The 7,478-nt window shown below is 35.8% G+C and overlaps 1 pseudogene; it reads left to right on the top strand.

Moving 5' to 3' along the window:
* The first annotated feature begins 933 nt into the window (after nucleotides 1–933).
* On the top strand, nucleotides 934–1,698 carry LOC129219696 (uncharacterized; annotated as a pseudogene).
* Nucleotides 1,699–7,478: the final 5,780 nt, after the last annotated feature.

The following is a 7,478-nucleotide window of genomic DNA, read 5'->3' as shown; positions in this document are numbered from 1 at the left end:
AAATAATTTGTTTGAGAATGCATAATAATGTGGGAATGATTTTCGTATAAGAAGATAAATGTTCTATGGATTATCATCAAATTATTGACTATTTAAAGAATTCAGAATTGTAACAGATGACTTGTGGAAAACCCATAAATTCATCAGATCGGTTCATGCAAAAGGAGAAATCCCAATTGCGCAACTATGGAAACCCCAACTGCGCAACCACTTGAACTCCCACAAGGCTAACTGAGAATCAGCACTGGCAGTCAGAGCAAGATGGTCACTGGAAGAGTGAACGTGTAAATATGTGTATTAAACAGTGATCATTTAAAACCGAGTTATGTAGTGAATATACCACCTCTGACATAACCACCAACACCCACATAATGGTGACCTTTCGGATTAAACACCCAATTCAACAGAACTAAACTTGTGCTGCATTTTCACCCCAAAAACTCAAAAAAATGGATTAAATTGTGTGATGAAGCTGAGCACAGCATCTTCAAAGTATTCCAACCGGGGAGAAATGCCATAGCGATAGTGGGGGAACTTTTGCTTTCAAGGTCGCAGATAAGTGCAATTTCTGTAAGTCATTTCTCTGTGCTTTGCATTTGATTCGCGTGGAAAAGTAGGTCACTTAGATGCCCCTTTATTTCCCTCAGTTTAAGCTCTCTCGGTGTTTTTCTTATGGTAAAGTCGAAGAAAATGTTTCACATGCATGTAATTACTCTTCGTTTTCATGAAGTTTTATCTTTAAAAATATAGTATGCATGATAATTTTTTAACATTGCATTTTTCAGTTGTATATATGTCGCGTTTGTGATTATAATGCCTAATTCCCATTAACAGTATAAATTACGCATTTTTGTTAAAAGTACTATATTGATATGCATTAATATAATTCATTCAATGTCTGAACCTAAAGAATCTGAACCGTGCACCATATCTGAAATAAGTGCAGTACAAATATCCCAGTACCATAGATCAGATCCTAGTTTATGGTTTGTAATGTGCGAAAGTACTTTTGAACTTGCTACTCCAAAGCCCATAACTGATTCGAAAACAAAATACAATTACGTAGTTGTACATATTCCTCCTGATACAGCTTCTTTAATAAGAGATGTATTAATGAAACCAGATAAAACCGATCCTTTTTCCCATATTAAGAAAGAACTTATAACTCGCTCTGGGGAATCATCCCAACAGGAAATTCGAAAGTTACTTTCAGGGGAACTATAAGGCTCTCGCAAACCATCTGAATTGCTACGGAACATGAAACGTCACGCTGAAACTTTAAACGTAGCTGAAAATTTGATGCTAGAGTTATTTTTGCTGCGTTTGCCATCTTCAGTCCAAACAATTTTAGCTGCAGTTTCCGAACTTACTTTAGACAAAGCTGCAGAAATTGCCGATAGGATCATCGAAGTTTCACCATCTCCCACGGAGACTTTTGCAGTGTCTAATAAAAGTGAACCAACACTTGAGACTAAATTTCTTCGCGAAATTGAAAAGTTAAACAAAAGAATTGATCGTCTTTCCTTTTCTCGCGGTCGTTCGCCCAATCGCAGAAACATTGGGTCTCGCAAAAGGAGTGTCTCTCGTAAGCGTGATTTTTCAATTTGTTGGTATCATGGACGCTTTGGAGAAAAATGTAGAGACGAAAAATGCGTGAAACCTTGCAATTGGCAGGGAAACGAAACGAGCAAGGAATAGCGGCGACTTATTCTTTGCCTAAGGAATCACGTCGCCTCTGTTCATTCGTGACCGGACAACAAATATATCTTTCCTGGTTGACACAGGGTCGGACGTCAGTTTAATTCCTGCTAATATCTACCAGAAACGAAATGCTACACAACAAACCCTTATGGCAGCAAATTCTTCCAACATTAATGTTTATGGTCAGAAAACCTTATCGCTGAATCTGAATTTAAGACGAAACTTTTTATGGACTTTCATGATTGCTGATGTTAGTTCACCTATTCTTGGAGCAGATTTCCTTCATTATTTTGAATTGGTGCCTGATCTCCGCAATAAGTATCTGAGAGATACGAAAACAAAATTGCAATCAACAGGCCAAATTAAAGATTCGAAACTACATTCGGTTCAAATTTCTCTTTCTGGAGATAAAAAATATCATAAATTGTTGCGAGAATTTCCTGCTATTACCAAATTACCTAATCCACATCAAACAGTAAAACACAATACTGTTCATCACATAATAACAAAAGGTCCTCCCGCAGTAGCAAAACCTCGAAGGTTAGCTCCAGATCGTCTTAAAATTGCTAAGCAAGAATTTCAAAATATGATGCATCTAGGACATATAAGACCTTCGAAAAGCAACTACGCTTCGCCACTCCACATGGTTCCTAAGAAAGGAACTTTAGAGTGGAGATCAGTTGGTGATTTTAGATCTCTAAATTCTCAAACAATAAAAGATAAATATCCCATCCCTTGTGTTGCTGATTTTACAGCTGAATTACACGAACAAAAATTATTAGTCGAATTGACTTAATAAAAGCGTACCACCAAATTCCTATTCATCCGGACGATATTCACAAAACTGCAATTTGTACTCCTTTTGGCCTCTTTGAAAGTACAGTGATGCAATTCGGCCTCTGTAACGCAAGTGCTACATTTCAACGTTTTTCAGACGAAATTACTCGAGGATTACCAGGAGTTTACGCCTTCGTCGATTAATAGCATCTAAAAATCCCGAAGAGCATTACCAACATTTGAAAAACGTATTTTCAAAATTAGATGATTACGGTCTATGTATTAACGTGCAAAAGTGCATATTTGGTGTGTCAACTATAGACTTCTTAGGATTCAATCTTTCGGAAAACGGAATAAAACCTCTACCCGATAAAGTACATTGTATCCAAAATTTTCCAAAACCAGATACCTTAACCCAGTTGCGTAGATTTTTAGGTTGGTTTAACTTTTACCGATGTTTTATACCCAAAGTTGCGCATATACTTGCTCCTATAGTACAACTTTTAGAAGGACGTACAAATGAAAAGAAATCTCATTCCAAGGTTCGCAAAGCGGTAGAACAACTTAAATGGAATGAAGAAGCAGAAAAAGCCTTTACTGACGCGAAAAACGCGATTGCTAAAGCCACTCTTTTGAGACATCCCATTCCAGGAGCTCAATTAAGCTTATATGTAGACGCCTCAGAGGTTGCTATAGGCGGAACCTTATCTCAACTATCGCATGGACTGTGGGAACCAATAGCCTTTTTCTCAATGAAACTAAACAAAAGTCAACAAAAATGGTCAACCTATGATAGGGAATCGTTCGCAATTTACTCTGCTATTAGAAAATTCAAACACATGTTAGAGGGTAGAATTTTTGTAATATATACAGACCAAAAGCCACTTACTCATGCTTTTAAACAAAATCCAAATAAATGCTCCCCAGGACAATTACGCCATTTAGATTTCATTTCGCAGTACTCCACAGACATTCGGCATGTGAAAGGTTCAGAAAATGTGGTATCAGATACACTCTCGCGAATTAAAATTGAGTCGATTACCAAAGCTGCAAATTTAAATTTTAAAGAATTTGCAAATGCACAGAGAAGTGATCCAGAAACTCAAAAATTTCTCGAAGATAATACATCTTCTTTAAAATTGGAGTGCAAACCATGCCAAACTGCGGACTGCAATTTACTTTGTGATACTTCAACATGTGTTCCACGTCCATTCGTTCCTGTTTCCTTTCGTAAACTAATATTTGATCATCTGCATAACATGGCACATCCAGGAATCGCAGCTTCAACCAAACTCATCTGTGCGCGATATGTATGGCCTAATATGAAGTGCCAGATTAAGCAGTGGGTGCAGTGCTGTGAATCATGCCAAAAATCAAAAGTACACAGGCACACCAAAATGCCTCAAGGTACATTTTCTCTTCCTGATGCCAGATTCTTGCACATTCATGTGGATATCGTGGGTCCCTTGCCACCATCTGACGGTAAAACATACATTCTTACTATGATTGACCACTTTTCCAGATGGCCAGAAGCAGTACCCATATCTGACATTAAAGCATCAACCGTATGCCGTGAAATATTCAACACTTGGATCTCTCGTTTCGGATGTCCATCGATAATAACTTCTGATCAAGGTCTCCAGATTCGCTCTTCAATGTTCACTGAATTTACTCGCTTACTGGGCACTCAAAAGATCCGAACAACTAGTTATCATCCAATTGCAAATGGACTTGTCGAACGCTTCCACCGGCATATAAAGTCTGCTTTAAAAGCTCATGAAAATACTGACAGGTGGTCAGAACTAATACCCGTAATTCTTCTAGGTATCCGAACAGCCATTAAGGAAGATTTGCAATCTTCTTGTGCAGAACTGGTTTACGGCACAACCTTACGTCTTCCTTGTGACATAATCGACCCTACAGTCACTTCTGCATGTGACTCGGATTTCGTAACTGATCTTCGTGACAGAATGAGACAGTTGAATCCTGTTGCGACATCTGCGCATTGCACAGATCAGTATTACATCCATCCGTTGCTAAAATCATCTTCGCATATTTTTCTAAGAGTTGATGATGTGAAACCACCTTTACATCAATCATATACTGGTCCTCATAAAGTGTTGAGCAAAACGGAGAAAACAATTACAATAGACATCAATGGTCGACGCATAACAGTTTTTAGTGACCTCGTTAAACCGGCTCGTGTAATTCCGGAAACTGTCCATTCTCCACCTCCAGCAACTACAAAACTAAAAACTATCAATAAAACACCTACAAACGAACCTGCAACATATGTCACCAGATACGGAAGACGAGTACATTTTCGAAAAACTTAGTAACTTATATAATCTAATATATCTTCTTTTCCCTGCAAAATATTAGTTTTTGTGTATATATATCAATCTCAAATTTTCAATTATTTTTGTATATATGTATATATTTTATGTTTTCTTTAACAATATGAAATGACTTCCAGTGTTGATTCTCAAAAAAAAAAATCGTTCCTTTGGGTTAACAACCCTCAGTCACTGGGGGGATACTCTGTGGGAAACCCATAAATTCATCAGATCGGTTCATGCAAAAGGAGAAATCCCAATTGCGCAACTATGGAAACCCCAACTGCGCAACCACTTGAACTCCCACAAAACTAACTGAGAATCAGCACTGGCAGTCAGAGCAAGATGGTCACTGGAAGAGTGAACGTGGAAATATGTGTATTAAACAGTAATCAACTAAAACCGAGTTATGTGGTGAATATACCACCTCTGACATAACCACTACTATCACCACAGACTCAGGCATTAGCTCAGACTGCTATATTAGCAGAATAAATGTTTGTAAGTTGAAATTTTCCAAGTTTAATTTTTTTGGACTTTTTGTCCTCCCGTTACTGTCCTTCCGTTACCCTTAACAAATACATAATTTATGTGCTTAAAATAATTATTTTTTAAAACTAGAGGTAGAATTGTAATGACTGAACACTCTTATATATGCTCTAATTTTTATAGACTTTTCCCTTTTATAGTTTAGCTGAACTTTTGAGGAGAACATGATAGCGTAAAAATCATGTCGCAAAAATGTCCTTCCGTCACCGTTTTTTAAATCTGATTTTTAAAAAAAAGTTACTCACGAAAGATTCTCGACTTTGGCTCTTTTAGTAACTTACTATGATGTGTATAAAAGTCTATGCATCAGTTTCTGAAAAAATATGTATTTTGATATGCTTAAAGAGAGAAATCTATCGATTTATTTGTAAAACTGTCCTTCCGTTACCGCTGGAATTCACCTATTTTATACCGAAATTTTTCTTCTTTTAATTCTAGAATTTTCCTCTCTTACTTTCTTTGAAAAAATTAATTTGAATAGTAATGTGGCCTCTAGTTTCCATTTATTTTAAATAGTAAACATAACGTGTTCAGATTATGTCTCAGAATTTCTGTAGAAAGTACTATATATGTTTCGAAAACCATGAAAGTTATTCTACATTTTGTTGAACCCTTTGATATTTTTTTTCTAGCAAACATTGGAGCAATGGAAAAGGGTATTGTATATTTCTTCTGGTGTTGGTTTAGGGAGTAGCATCATATTTCATTTGTTTGGATCAGCAAACCCTCAAGATTGGGCAAGAAACAAACGTTCCAAAGGAGAAGATAATGTTAATAAAGATTGTATAGATCGATACTGAATTGAAAAAAAAAGTATGAAAGCTTTGGTGCTGCAGTTCATGTTATCCTATTGGAATTAGTACTATTAAAAAACTCTTATCATTTCATTACAGTATAAAATACTAATGCGTCTTCCTTTTTTTTTCTGTTCCCTTTTGTCCTTGCTTACTGTCTGGCCACGATTGCCATGAAATTGGCAAGCGACCAGTTAAGATGATTCTACCTGAATGAGAAGGAAAAGAAAAAATTTTACGCGCGTGTGTTGTTCATTCCAAGATGACTGTTTATTTAAAATACTAACACATATCTATAAGGCAAACTTGGCATTCCCGCAAACTAATAGATACGTCTGTTTCCGCCTGTAAACCGGATGTTTACCTTTCCATCGCATTGGTAATAATATATTATTATTCATCATAGTGTTTTGATCAGTGTCGTACAGAAGAGCAATTTTTCAATAATTTCCAAATAGTTAACCTTTGACTGCCGTTCCTGAGTTTATCTCGGGCGCAGTTAATCACCAGTGGGGGATCCAAAATGTTGACCCCGAGAATACCTCGCTGTTATTATTATAATTACTATTATTTAATGCATCGCATTGTTACATCCGAATATATATCAAAGGGAGTTTTATTTCGGCATCATCTCTGTGTCAAACCCAAATCTTTCTCGAAAAAGGTTAATTAGCACTCAGTTCATAAGATGATTGCTTTTTACTAAAGGTTTCAAAGGATAGAGATCTGTTTGAAAGATTATATTCAAAGTTCAAGGCATTTTATTTCATTATTTTCATTTAAATATTTTTTCAGAGAATAATTAAATCATTATTTTTATTTTATTTTTTAATTTTTGGAAAATAATGCTGCACTTGAAGCAAACTTGATAACTTCTAAACTAAGCGGCAGCCGCCTCAAGCAAATATTCATTGAATATAAAACCTTAACATTTTTATTTATGTAGTTCAAAAGATAAATTTGTAACTGCTAAGTACATTTGTTTTCCACTAAATATTTGTTTTTTTTTTTTTTTCAATGGAAAAAAAAAGGATAATTTATGACCTAACGCATCAAAAGTAGAAAGGTAAACAGATGATGTGTGTGTGGGGGGGGGGGAGCACTTCTACTTCTGGTTACTGGTGCACGAAACGTATTATTTTTACCTTGCTCATACAAGTTAAGTTTAACAGTACCTAACTCATTTTGTAAATTCTTCAACCCGTATTAAAATATTTACTTTTCTCCATTATTGTATGTATCAAAAACATATATGTAAAAATTAATTATTTGCAATCTGCCTTGCTTTAAAATATGTCACTGAACTTTGTACAATGTTATA

Source organism: Uloborus diversus, chromosome 4 (assembly GCF_026930045.1).
Source record: "Uloborus diversus isolate 005 chromosome 4, Udiv.v.3.1, whole genome shotgun sequence".
Lineage (NCBI taxonomy): Eukaryota > Metazoa > Arthropoda > Arachnida > Araneae > Uloboridae > Uloborus > Uloborus diversus.
The sequence above is the reverse complement of the archived record's forward strand: the minus strand, read 5'-3'. Positions and strand labels throughout refer to the sequence as shown.